Source organism: Amblyraja radiata, chromosome 40 (assembly GCF_010909765.2).
Source record: "Amblyraja radiata isolate CabotCenter1 chromosome 40, sAmbRad1.1.pri, whole genome shotgun sequence".
In the NCBI taxonomy this organism is placed as follows: domain Eukaryota; kingdom Metazoa; phylum Chordata; class Chondrichthyes; order Rajiformes; family Rajidae; genus Amblyraja; species Amblyraja radiata.
In genome coordinates, this window is record NC_045995.1 from 3,046,288 (window position 1) to 3,061,371 (window position 15,084).

The 15,084-nt window shown below is 43.5% G+C and overlaps 1 pseudogene; it reads right to left on the reverse strand.

The window, feature by feature from the left end:
* The window catches only part of LOC116967571, a 39,184-nt pseudogene extending 24,309 nt beyond the window's left edge, over positions 1–14,875 (reverse strand).
* Positions 14,876–15,084: the final 209 nt, after the last annotated feature.

Consider the following 15,084-nt stretch of genomic DNA (forward strand, 5'->3'; position numbering starts at 1 on the left):
CAGAGGATTAATCAGCGCCACAAACGCCCTTCCTTTCCCGACGCGGGGAGGTTTTGAGACAATCCTAGACACATGAGCCCTCGCCCGCCACTCCACATTACCGATCACCGTGGGCTCCAAGTCGACGAACACAGCAACACAGCCCGGGGGACGTGCTTGCCCGCCCCCGTCTCGCTGAAGAAGGTGTGGAAGGAATCGTCACCGGCCCCAATGGTCTTGTCGCTGGTCATCTGTCCATCCGGCCGGATCCCGTGCTCTGGGCAATACAGCTTCCAGCAAGCGTTGCCGAACTGGCACCCGGCCTGGCCGACGTGAACTGAACTACACTCGCGCTGGAGATGGGGGGGGGGGGGGGGGGGGGGGGGGGGGATTAGTATCGGATATGGATACGATTTGAGAGACGGGAAAATGGGGTGGGGCGTAAAGTCACCCGGCGCGTCCCATCCATTCTCGCTTGATGCTTCTCCTATGCTCCAAGTATAACCCCTCCCCCTCCGCCTCCCCCGATCCCGTCACAAGAAACCCACCCCCGGCTGTGTGCACGTACCGTTGTCAACCGGGTCTCCCGGCGATAACAGGATTCGCTGAGCACTTATCGCATTTCTCCGATTGGTGCACACCGCCCACAGAGGGCTCCTGTTCACCAATCAGCTGCCTGTCTCCATGGAACGCGGCGGTCCTCAGAATTCTACCTCGTCACCCACCATAATGTCCGGTGATCACCGCAGCCCTCGACAATGACTGGCTGACGCCGCCGGTCGCGCTATTCATAACCCGTCATTATGGGGGAGGCCCGTCGTCTGATAGGACGGCCGGGAGAATGGTTGCTAGGTGCCATGTAAACAAAGTCAGTGGCGGATGGCGATGATTGGCCGCTTAGAGTAAAGGGCATGTTCCGATGTCCGATGCTTCCCGTTTCTTCTGCCCATTTGGGGCGATAAACAAAGTCAGCGGAGTTGTAATGGGAGAGACTCCGGGTCAGACAGTTCACTGAAATGCAAGGTTCAACGTCAGTGATATCAGCGAGATGCAAGATGTACAAAAACGGACAATATATTTTATTCAATGTGGGGAAGGCCAGACTGCGACTATTGAACGCATGTTCAGTTGCACCCTAGCTGTAGAAAAACTGGGGGAAATTGCAGGATATTGAAGTCTTGGAAAGGGAAATTTCGACTTTGTATACTTGGTTACAATTAATTGGGATACAGCCATTTCTTTTATTTTTTTATTTATTTTTTAAAAAAATTATTTTTAGTAGCAGTACAGTAAATTACATTAATACACATCACGTATAACTTATTACATTATGTTGTACCACTTCATTTTTTTAGCTTTAAAAAAGATAGAAATAAAAGAAGTAAGGAAAGTAAGCAAGAATCGTGAAGGTGCAGTAAAGTGTTGGGAGAAGAAAGCCCCTTAGGGAAGGAATTAGAGAAGGAAGTAAACCATATAAACCATATAACAATTACAGCACGGAAACAGGCCATCTCGACCCTTCTAGTCCGTGCCGAACACGTTTTCTCCCCTAGTCCCATATACCTGCGCTCAGACCATAACCCTCCATTCCTTTCCCGTCCATATAACTATCCAATTTATTTTTAAATGATAAAAACGAACCTGCCTCCACCACCTTCCCTGGAAGCTCATTCCACACAGCCACCACTCTCTGAGTAAAGAAGTTCCCCCTCATGTTACCCCTAAACTTCTGTCCCTTAATTCTCAAGTCATGTCCCCTTGTTTGAATCTTCCCTACTCTCAGTGGGAAAAGCTTATCCACGTCAACTCTGTCTATCCCTCTCATCATTTTAAAGACCTCTATCAAGTCCCCCCTTAACCTTCTGCGCTCCAAAGAATAAAGCCCTAACTTGTTCAACCTTTCTCTGTAACTTAGTTGCTGAAACCCAGGCAACATTCTAGTAAATCTCCTCTGTACTCTCTCTATTTTGTTGACATCCTTCCTATAATTAGGCGACCAAAATTGTACCCCATACTCCAGAATTGGCCTCACCAATGCCTTGTACACTTTTAACATTACATCCCAACTTCTATACTCAATGCTCTGATTTATAAAGGCCAGCACACCAAAAGCTTTCTTTACCACCCTATCTACATGAGATTCCACTTTCAGGGAACTGTGCACAGTTATTCCCAGATCCCTCTGTTCACCTGCATTCTTCAATTCCCTACCATTTACCATGTACGTCCTATTTTGATTTGTCCTGCCAAGATGTAGCACCTCACACTTATCAGCATTAAACTCCATCTGCCATCTTTCAGTCCACTCTTCCAACTGGCATAAATCTCTCTGTAGACTTTGAAAATCTACTTCATTATCCACAACCCCACCTATCTTAGTATCATCTGCATACTTACTAATCCAATTTACCACACCATCATCCAGATCATTGATGTACATGACAAACAACAGTGGACCCAACACAGATCCCTGTGGCACCCCACTAGTCACTGGCCTCCAACCTGACAAACAACCATCCACCATTACTCTCTGGCATCTCCCATTCAGCCACTGTTGAATCCATCTTGCTACTCCACCATTAATACCCAACCATTGAACCTTCTTAACCAACCTTCCATGAGGAACCTTGTCAAAGGCCTTACTGAAGTCCATATATACAACATCCACTGCTTTACCCTCATCAATTTCCCGAGTAACCTCTTCAAAAAATTCAAGAAGATTAGTCAAACATGACCTTCCAGGCACAAATCCATGTTGACTGTTCCTAATCAGACCCTGTTTATCCAGATGCTTATATATATTATCTCTAAGTATCCTTTCCATTAATTTGCCCACCACTGACGTCAAACTAACAGGTCTATAATTGCTAGGTTTACTCTTAGACCCCTTTTTAAACAATGGAACAACATGCGCAGTACGCCAATCCTCCGGCACTATTCCCGTTTCTAATGACATTTGAAATATTTCTGTCATAGCCCCTGCTATTTCTACACTAACTTCCCTCAATGTCCTAGGGAATATCCTGTCCGGACCTGGAGACTTATCCACGTTTATATTTCTCAAAAGTGTCAGTACTTCCTCTTCTTTGAATCTCATAGTTTCCATAGCTACTCTACTTGTTTCCCTTACCTCACATAATTCAATATCCTTCTCCTTGGTGAATACCGAAGAAAATAAATTGTTCAATATCTCCCCCATCTCTTTTGGCTCTGCAGATAGCTGTCCACTCTGACTCTCTAATGGACCCATTTTATCCCTCGTTATCCTTTTGCTATTAATATAGCTGTAGAAACCCTTTGGGTTTACTTTCACCTTACTTGCCAAAGCAACCTCATATCTTCTTTTAGCTTTTCTAATTTCTTTCTTAAGATTCTTTTTACATTCTTTATACTCCTCAAGCACCTCATTTACTCCATGCTGCCTATAATTATTGTAGATCTCCCTCTTTTTGCGAACCAAGTGTCCAATTTCCCTTGAAAACCATGGCTCTTTCCGATTTTTACTATTTCCTTTCAACCGAACAGGGACATAAAGATTCTGTACTCTTAAAATTTCACCTTTAAATGTCCTCCATTTCTCTTCCACATCTTTCCCATAAAACAAAATGTCCCAATTTACTCCTTTTAAATCCTTTCGCATCTCCTCAAAGTTAGCCTTTCTCCAATCAAAAATCACAACCCTAGGTCCGGTTCTGACCCTCTCCATAATTATATTTAAACTAATGGTATTGTGATCACTGGTCCCGAACTGTTCCCCAACGCATACCTCTGCCACCTGACCCGTCTCATTTCCTAACAGGAGGTCCAGCACCGCTCCTTCTCTAGTAGGTAAAGAAAGGAAATAAGACACTAGAAACAAAAGAAAAAAAGAAGAAAGGAATCGCTCTATTGTAACACAAAACTCCGCAAAAAAGGATATACCAACCGTGTTTTTAATAAAAAAATTATTTTATACCCCCCGTTACCAGATCCTGGTACCCTTCATATTTTAACTTACTATTGCACCTTATGCTTGTAATAGTTCCATAAATGCACACCTCGTATTTTGGAAGTGATCTGCTTTGCCTGCTAGGAGGAGTCTCATCTCTTCCAAGTGTAGTGTTTCGAACATGTTTGAAATCCACATTTTTATTGTTGATATTGGAGCATTTTTCCAAAATTTGAGTATAAGCTTTTTTCCCATTATTAGCCCATAATTAAGTAAGTTCTTTTGAAACATGTTTAATTCGGGGTTACCTTCCGATATTCCAAAAATGATCCATTCTGCTTTTGGTAGCAGTTTTGTTTTAAATAATTTTGTGAAGATTTCAAATATTTCGTTCCAGAATTTTTGAATTTATTATACAGAAAACAAAAGAGTGCGCTATGTTAGCTTCTTGTGACTGATATTTATCACAAATGGGTGAGACATTGGGGAAAAGTTTATTTATTTTAGATTTTGAATAATACAGTCTATGTAATGTTTTATATTGGATCGTATGTCGTACGTTGATCGAGCATTTATGCACATATAACCATATAACCATATAACAATTACAGCACGGAAACAGGCCATCTCGACCCTGCTAGTCAGTGCCGAACACGTATTCTCCCCTAGTCCCATATACCTGCGTTCAGACCATAACCCTCCATTCCTTTCCCGTCCATATAACTATCCAATTTATTTTTAAATTACAAAAACGAACCTGCCTCCACCACATTCACTGGAAGCTCATTCCACACAGCCACCACTCTCTGAGTAAAGAAGTTCCCCCTCATGTTACCCCTAAACTTATGTCCCTTAATTCTCAAGTCATGTCCCCTTGTTTGAATCTTCCCTACTCTCAGTGGGAAAAGCTTATCCACGTCAACTCTGTCTATACCTCTCATCATTTTAAAGACCTCTATCAAGTCCCCCCTTAACCTTCTGCGCTCCAAAGAATAAAGCCCTAACTTGTTCAACCTTTCTCTGTAACTTAGTTGCTGAAACCCAGGCAACATTCTAGTAAATCTCCTCTGTACTCTCTCTATTTTGTTGACATCCTTCCTATAATTAGGCGGCCAAAATTGTACCCCATACTCCAGAATTGGCCTCACCAATGCCCTGTACAATTTTAACATTACATCCCAACTTCTACACTCAATGCTCTGATTTATAAAGGCCAGCACACCAAAAGCTTTCTTTACCACCCTATCAACATGAGATTACACTTTCAGGGAACTGTGCACAGTTATTCCCAGATCCCTCTGTTCACCTGCATTCTTCAATTCCCTACCATTTACCATGTACGTCCTATTTTGAGTTGTCCTGCCAAGATGTAGCACATCACACTTATCAGCATTAAACTCCATCTGCCAACTTTCAGCCCACTCTTCCAACTGGCATAAATCTCTCTGTAGACTTTGAAAATCTACTTCATTATCCACAACCCCACCTATCTTAGTATCATCTGCATACTTACTAATCCAATTTACCACACCATCATCCAGATCATTGATGTACATGACAAACAACAGTGGACCCAACACAGATCCCTGTGGCACCCCACTAGTCACTGGCCTCCAACCTGACAAACTACCATCGACCATTACTCTCTGGCATCTCCCATTCAGCCACTGTTGAATCCATCTTGCTACTCCACCATTAATACCCAACCATTGAACCTTCTTAACCAACCTTCCATGAGGAACCTTGTCAAAGGCCTTACTGAAGTCCATATATACAACATCCACTGCTTTACCCTCATCAATTTCCCGAGTAACCTCTTCAAAAAATTCAAGAAGATTAGTCAAACATGACCTTCCAGGCACAAATCCATGTTGACTGTTCCTAATCAGACCATGTTTATCCAGATGCTTATATATATCATCTCTAAGTATCCTTTCCATTAATTTGCCCACCACTGACGTCAAACTAACAGGCCTATAATTGCTAGGTTTACTCTTAGACCCCTTTTTAAACAATGGAACAACATGCGCAGTACGCCAATCCTCCGGCACTATTCCCGTTTCTAATGACATTTGAAATATTTCTGTCATAGCCCCTGCTATTTCTAGACTAACTTCCCTCAATGTCCTAGGGAATATCCTGTCCGGACCTGGAGACTTGTCCACTTTTATATTTCTCAAAAGTGTCAGTACTTCCTCTTCTTTGAATCTCATAGTTTCCATAGCTACTCTACTTGATTCCTTTACCTCACATAATTCAATATCCTTCTCCATGGTGAATACCGAAGAAAAGAAATTGTTCAATATCTCCCCCATCTCTTTTGGCTCTGCAGATAGCTGTCCACTCTGACTCTCTAATGGACCAATTTTAACCCTCGTTATCCTTTTGCTATTAATATAGCTGTAGAAACCCTTTGGGTTTACTTTCACCTTACTTGCCATAGCAACCTCATATCTTCTTTTAGCTTTTCTAATTACTTTCTTAAGATTCTTTTTACATTCTTTATACTCCTCAAGCACCTCATTTACTCCATGCTGCCTATAATCATTGTAGATCTCCCTCTTTCTGCGAACCAAGTGTCCAATTTCCCTTGAAAACCATGGCTCTTTCCGATTTTTACTAATCAAAAATCTCAACTCTAGGTCCAGTTCTGACCCTCTCCATAATTATATTGAAACTAATGGTATTGTGATCACTGGTCCCGAACTGTTCCCCAACGCATACCTCTGCCACCTGACCCGTCTCATTTCCTAACAGGAGGTCCAGCACCGCCCCTTCTCTAGTAGGTACTTCTATGTATTGCTGCAAAAAACTATCCTGCACACATTTTGCAAACTCCAACCCATCCAGCCCATTTACAGAATGTGTTTCCCAGTGTTCCTACCCCTTCCCCATTTCTCAGTTCCACCCAAATAGCCTCCCTAGACGAGCCCACTAATCTATCCTGCCAAAGCACTGCTGTAATATCATCCCTGATAAGCAATGCAACACCTCCACCTCTTGCCCCTCCAATTCTATCACACCTGAAGCAACGAAATCCTGTAATATTTAGTTTCCAATCACAGCCCTCCTGCAACCATGTTTCACTGATCGCCACAACATCATACTTCCAGGTGTCAATCCAGGCTCTAAGTTCATCCACCTTTATTACAATGCTCCTAGCATTAAAATATACACATTTAAGAAACCCACCCTCTCTTATTCTCTGTTTATTGTCTTTTTCTTCTTTCTCCCCTACATTTTGGGCCAGAGTGCTACCATTCTCTGCCTCCTGCCTCACACACTGACTGCTAGCTTTCCCAGTTTGAGTCCCTCCCCCCAACCATACTAGTTTAAAGTCTCCCCAGTAGCCTTTGCAAATCTCCCCGCCAGGATATTGGTCCCCCTCGAGTTCAAGTGCAACCCGTCCTTTCTGTACAGGTCGCACCTTCCCCAAAAGAGGTCCCAATGATCCAGAAACTTGAATCCATACCCACTGCACCAGTCCCTCATCCACTCATTTATCCTCCACCTCGCTCCATTCCTACTCTCATTGTCGCGTGGAACAGGCAGTAATCCTGAGATTGTTACCTTTGCAGTCCTTCTCCTTAACTCTCTACCTAACTCCCTAAATTCTTCTTTCAGGACCTCTTCTCTTGTTTTACCTATATGTACCACAACTTCATGCTCCTCTCCCTCCCATTTCTGGATTTCTTGGACCCGTTCAGACACATCCCTGACCCTGGCGCCAGGGAGGCAAACTACCAACCGGGGCTCTTGTCTGCGTCCACCGAATCGCCTATCCGACCCCCTGACTATCGAGTCCCCTATTACAATTGCCCTCCTCTTCTTTTCCTTACCCTTCTGAGCAACAGGACCGGTCTTTATGCCAGAGGCCCGGCCGCTGTCGCTGCCCCCAGGTAGGCTGTCTCCCCCACCCTTACTCAAACATGAGTACTTATTTTCAAGGTGTACAGCCACCGGGGTACTCACCAGTCCCTGCCTCTGCCCGTTGCCCTTCCTAACTGTGACCCAGTTTTCTGTCTCCCGTGGTCTTGGAGTGACCACCCCCTGTAACTCCTATCTATGACCTCCTCGTTCTCCCTGAGCAGACAGAGGTCATCGAGTTGCTGTTCCAGGTTCCTAACACGGTCCCTTAGGAGCCCCATCTCGACGCACCTGGCGCATATGTGGACGTCTGGAGGGCACTCAGACTCCATGACCTCCCACATCTGACATCCAGAACAGTAAACTGCCCTGGCCCTCATTCTCCCCCTTAACCGAATACAATAAAGCCTTACCCGGGATACAAGCCAATCAGCTGCTTCCTCTAGTCCGTTCGACCAATCAGAGGCTTCCACCAGCCCCCTTAATTTGAAGTGTGATCTGCGAATGGAACGTTGCAGATTTTGACTCCTCCCTCTGTAACGGCTCCCGGGCCTCTGTTGAAACAAGCCCCGCGATGGGTTTTTTAACTCACCACACGAAGGTCGCTCCTCCCTCTGTAACGGCTCCCGGGCCTCTGTTGAAACAAGCCCCGCGATGGGTTTTTAACTCACCACACGAAGGTCGCTCCTCCCTCTGTAACGGCTCCCGGGCCTCTGTTGAAACAAGCCCCGCGATGGGGTTTTTAACTTACCACACGAAGGTGGCTCCTCCCTCTGTAACGGCCCCCGGGCCTCTGTTGAAACAAACCCCGCGATGGGTTTTTTAACTCACCACACGAAGGTCGCTCCTCCCTCTGTAACGGCTCCCGGGCCTCTGTTGAAACAAGCCCCGCGATGGGTTTTTTTAACTCACACACGAAGGTCGCTCCTCCCTCTGTAACGGCTCCCGGGCCTCTGTTGAAACAAGCCCCGCGATGGGTTTTTTAACTCACCACACGAAGGTCGCCCCTCCCTCTGTAACGACTCCTGGGCCTCTGTTGAGACAAGCCCCGCGATGGGGTTTTTAACTCACCACACGAAGGTCGCTCCTCCCTCTGTAACGGCTCCCAGGCCTCTGTTGAGACAATCCCCGCGATGGGTTTTTTAACTCACCACACGAAGGTCATATACACATATAGTAAGTGTTTATCCCAGCTCTCTTTTGAAATTTTTATAACTAGTTCTTGTTCCCAGTCTCTTCTAATATTATCGGTTGCAGGTATTTCTATATTCAAAATAATATTATATAAGTATGATATTAGATTTGCTGATTCAGCCTTTATCTTCATGGCTTCATCCAATAAGTCTGGGGGCATGTTATGATAGTATTTTGTGTATTTTTTCAGATAATCACAGCTTTGAAGATATTTGAAATATTGATTATTTTTCAAATTATATTTCAGTTGTAATTGTTAAAATGATAATAATTTTCCTAATTCATACAAGTCTCCGAGAGTTTTGATTCCCGTTCTTTCCCATTGTGTAAATGATTTATCTATAATTGAGGGTTTAAACGAAGGGTCATTGACTATTGGCAATGGCAGAGATAGATTTCTTAATTTTAAGTTCTGTTTTATTTGTTTCCATGTTCTAATTGTACTATGTATCATTGGATTTTTATTATAATTTTTGTTATTCAAATTCATTGGTGAGAGGAGAGTCGCTCCTGTATTACACGGAGCGCAGTCCTCTCACTCTATTACAATCCAATCCACCTGCTGGGCAGAGTTGTCCAGCAGGTGAATCATATTTTTAATATTTACTGCCCAATTATAGTACATAAAGTTAGGGAGCGCTAGACCACCCATCTCTTTTGGTTTACTAAGGTGTGATCTTTGTATTCTGTGGGATTTATAATCCCATATAAAGTTTGTAATATCTGAGTCTAATTTTTTGAAAAACTTTTTTGTAAGATATATTGGAATTGATTGAAAAAATATAGGATTTGTGGTAAAAAGATAATTTTTATAGCATTTATTCGACCTATTAAAGACATCGGAAGCGTTTTCCAGAATTTAATTAGATTATTTAATTTCTTAAGAAAGGGGCTATAATTGGCATTAAACATACCGTGATAATTTCTAGTGATTTCAATTCCTAAATATTTGAATTTTTCTGTGGCTATTTTAAAGGGGAATTTCAAAAGAAGTGTTGAGTCTTTCGGTTTTATCGACATAATTTCACTTTTGTTCCAGTTTATTCTGTATCCTGAGAAAGATCCGAAGTCCTCAATTAGGTTTAATATGTTTGGCATACTGATTTGGGGTTTTGTGATATACAATAGTACATCGTCTGCGTATAAGGATATTTTGTTATTTGAATATTTTGTATTATAACCGTAAATGTCCGGGTGTGTTCTAATCTTTTCAGCCAAAGGTTCAATTACCAGAGCGAATAACAGCGGTGATAATGAACATCCTTGTCTATTACCCCTTGATAATTGGAATTTCTTAGATAGTATATTATTAGTTAATATTCTAACCGTGGGTTTGTTGTATAATAATTCTATCCATGCGATGAAGCTCTCTCCCATTTGAAAATTTTGCAACATTTTAATCATATAATCCCATACTACTTGATCAAACGCTTTTTCTGCGTCCAATGAAATGATAGATAACTCTTGTTCTTGAGGTTTGTGAGAGTGCATTATGTTAAATAGACGTATCAGGTTATTAAATGAATGTCTCTTAGGTATAAACCCGTTTGATCCTTATTTATTAATTTACTGACATATTGACTTAGTATTCTAGCTAGTATTTTCGCTAATATTTTTTGATCCGTATTTAACAAAGCAATAGCTCTATATGATCCTGGTTCTTCTATATCTTTATCTTTTTTAAGTATTAGTGTGATCGTTGATTCTGCTAGTATTTCAGGTAAGGTTTGTTCTTTAAAAGCGTATGTATACATTTTCTGTAGACGTGGGGTCACTGTGTCGGAAAAACATTTATAAAATTCATTACTGTATCCGTATGGTCCTGATGTTTTTCCATTTTTAAGTGTGTTTATTGTGTCTTCTATTTCCTTAGCTGTAATTTGTGCTCCCAGTTCCTCTTGTTCCTTCAATTCTTGTTTTGGAAGGTTACATTCGTCCAAATATTCTGAAACTTTATTATTGTCTATTAGCGTTTTCGGTGTGTATAAATTCTTATAATATTGAGCAAATCTTTTATTGATATCATTAGGTAGTGTTAATAATTACCCTCTATCTGATTTAATCTTTAAAATTGCATGATCTTTTTCCCGTTTTTTCAGTTGGCGTGCGAAAGTTTATGGGGTTTATCCCCAAATTCAAAACGTTCTTGTTTTGTAATTTGTAATAATCTTATAATCTTCTCTGATAATAATTTATTTAGCTTAAATTTCAGTATTAAAATTTTATTATGTTTATCCATAGTAGGATCTTTAGCATTATCTATATCTAATTGTCTGATTTGTTCTTCTAATTGTCTTTGTTCATTTTTATTCTTTTTGTTTTGGAAAAGGACATTTCGACTTTGTATACTTGGTTACAATTATTGGGATACACCCATTTCTTTACAGGAATCGTCGCTTTTCTGAGATTGAGACCAATGCTGTGCATCACAATGGGTCTCTTCTGTATCGCGCTGCGCACGAGTATCTTCGATGTCACGCAGCCCCGCTCTAGTCCCCCCCCCCCCCTCCCCCGTGTCCCAACAGGGACAGAGACCCCACTACTCTTTACCGCTGGGGGGGATCTTATAGAAACTTACAAAATTCTTAAGGGGTTGGACAGGCTAGATGCAGGAAGATTGTTCCCGATGTTGGGGAAGTCCAGAACAGGGGGTCACAGTTTAAGGATAAGGGGGAGATCGTTTCGGACCGACATGAGAAAAACATTTTTCACACAGAGTGGTGAATCTGTGGAATTGTCTGCCACAGAAGGTAGTTGAGGCCAGTTCATTGGCTATATTTAAGGCTATAGATGTGGCCCTTGTGGCTAAGGGGATCAGGGGTTATGGAGAGAAGGCAGGTACAGGATACTGAGTGGATGATCAGCCATGATCATATTGAATGGCGGTGCAGGCTCGAACTATTTTCTATGTTTCTATGTTTCTATGTGCACCTTTCACCCCGTCAGCCATCGCATACAACACATAATCCTCCGACATTTTGCCCACCTGCAAAGGGACCCCACCACTAGCCACATCTTTCCAACTCCACTCCTTTCTGCATTCCGCAAAGACAGGTCCTTTCACATCTCCCTGGTTAATTCATCCCATCCTCACCAAATCACCTCCATCCAAAGGGAATTTTGCCTGCAACTGCAGAAGATGCAACATCTGTCCCAATACCGCCTCCCTCGACACCGTCCAAGGATCACGTCATTCTTTTCAGGTGAGGCAGAGGTACACATGGACCTTCTTGAGCCTCATCTACCATACCACTTTTCCAGTTGTGGATTCCTATATATATGCGAGATTAAGCGCACGCTTGGCGTTGGTTTCGCTGAACACGTCTGGTCAGTACGCCAAGGCACACGCGATCTACCGTTTGCTGTACACTTTAACTCCACATCCCATTCCCGCAGTGACCTTTCTCTCGTGGGTCTCCTCCTCTGTCAGGTTGAGGCCCAACGGAAACCAACACCTCATATTTCGACCGAGCAGCTTACACCCCAGCGGTATGAAAATTCATTTGGCTAACTACAAGTATCCCTCTTTCTCCATTCCTCCGTACCCCAGTTCTCCGACGTTTTTCTGTCCTCCTGATTAAATGTTACTGATGGTATGCCTCCTTCTCGACTTCGCCTCAGCTAACAATGTACATTTCCTTGATTATCATCCCCTATGACCTGTATTTTTATACCTTACCTTTCCATATCTCTATGTCTCCCTCTCCCCTGACTCACAGTCTAAAGAAGAGCCTCGACCAGAAACGTCGCCCATTGTTTCTTTCCAGATATGCATCCCCTGCAAAGTACAGTTTTGGTCTCCTAATTTGAGGAAGCACATCATTGTGATTGAGGCAATGCAGCGTAGGTTCACGAGATTGATCCCTGGGATGGCGGGACAATCATACGAGGAAAGATTGAAAAGACTAAGCTTGTATTCACTGTAGTTTAGGATGAGGGGGGGGGGGGGGGGGGTTTACCTACACGTCTACAATTATAAAATGACTGGGCAAGCTAGATGCAGGAAAAATGTTCCCAAAGTTGGGCGAGTCCAGAACCAGGGGCCACAGTCTTAGAATAAAGGGGAGTCCATTTTAGACTGAGGTGAGAAAACACTTTTGCACACAGAGAGTTGTGAATGTGTGGAATCTCTGCCACAGAGGGCAGTGGAAGCCAAATCACTGGATGGGTTTAAGAGAGAGTTAGATGGAGCTCTCGGGGCTAGTGGAGGCAAGGGATATGGGGAGAAGGCAGGCACGGGTTATTGATTGGGGACGATCAGCCATGATCACAATGAATGGCGGTGCTGGCTCGAAGAACCTAATGGCCTCCTCCTGCACCTATGTTCAATGTTTCTATGTTTCTATGATCGGATTAATGTTCCAGCATTGTGTGTCTGGTTTGAGTGTAAACCAGCATCTGTCGAACCTTCCTGCACAATGGCAAATTGTTTTGTTTCATTTTAAAGCAAGAAAGGGAGTAGAATATTCAGCTTGTCCCACAGAAATTTCACATCGTCTTCTTATTCGGCAACGTATCTCCCAAGCACGGGCACCGCCGCTGTTGCAATTATCGTGACCATCCGAGGGAGACAGTCCATGGGGGGAGGGGGCACTCAGCAGGGCCGGTTCAGAGTCGATATAGCTCTGGGAATTAAGCTGTTCCTGAGTCTGGAGGTTCGGGCGTAGAAGGACTTGTAACGTCTGCCGGAGGGAAGTAGTTCGAACAGTCCGTTACAAGCGTGTGGAGAGTCTTTGTGGATGCTGACGGCCTTCCTGAGGCACCGTGTGTGGTAGATTTTCTCCAAGGCTGGTAGTTGTGTCAAAATGATCTTCAGCGCTCTGTGGACGACGTGCTTAAGAGCTCTCCTCTCCGCCTCCGTGCAGCTGCTATACCACACATAGATGCCATACGTTAATATGCTCGCTGCTGTGGTGCAGCGGTAGAAGCTTGTCAGCAGCTGTTGGGGAAGGCCAGTCTTTCTTAATGTCCTTAATTTAATTTCGTTGGAACTCATTGGATGTGATATGCTCGAACAGAGCAGGGAAGACACATGTAGATATTCTGTTGTCGGGGAAACGTTCAGAGTGTACTGATTATCCAAGTTGTGTTCTTTGTTTCCATTTTGGACGTATTAGAAACATAGAAACATAGAAAATAGGTGCAGGAGGAGGCCATTCGGCCCTTCCAGCCAGCACCGCCATTCATTGTGATCATGGCTGATTGTCCCCTATCAATAACCCGTGCCTGCCTTCTCCCCATATCCCTTGACTCCACTCGCCCCAAGAACTCTATCGAACTCTCTCTTAAACCCATCCAGTGACTTGGCCTCCACTGCCCTCTGTGGCAGGGACTTCCATAAATTCACAACTCTCTGCAAGAAAAAGTGTTTTTCTCACCTCAGTCTTAAATTACCTCCCCTTCATTCTAAGTGTGTGGCCCCTGGTTCTGGACTCGCCCAACATTGAACACATTTTTCCTGCATCCAGCTTGTCCAGCCCTTTTATAATTTTATATGTTTCTATAAGACCCCCCCCCCCCCCCCCCCACCCCCCACCCCCCCCCCCCCCCCCCCCCCCCCACCCCCATCCTTCTAAACTCCAGTGAATGCAAGCCGAGTCTTTTCAATCTTTCTTCATATGACAGTCCCACCATCCCAGGGATCAGTCTACGCTGCACTGCCTCAATCACAAGGATATCCTTCGTCAAATTAGGAGACCAAAACTGTACGCAATACTCCAGATGTGGTCTCACCAGAGCACTAGACAACACCAGAAGAACCACTCCACTCCTATGCCGTTACAGTGGAGTGTTAAAAACAACAATGCCATGAATCTGAATGACATCATCCGTAGTCGTTTAAACTGTGGGTAACATGAAGATAAATTGACTCACCTGGGATTCTCTCGGAAAATATAAGTGCGACATGCTGGATGTTTGGGGAATACAGGTCGCCCATTGAAGAAAATGCACGGACCAGCAAGTGGGCTATTGTTTGCCATTTACTACCCCTTTCTCGCAATCATTGGAGTTCCACGTAAGTTGCACCTCTATTGAACGGGTCCAAAATCGTTTAGCTAAATTTGTGTGTATCCGTAACTGTGACTCCTAAATTTTAACTACATGGGATTTCCGTC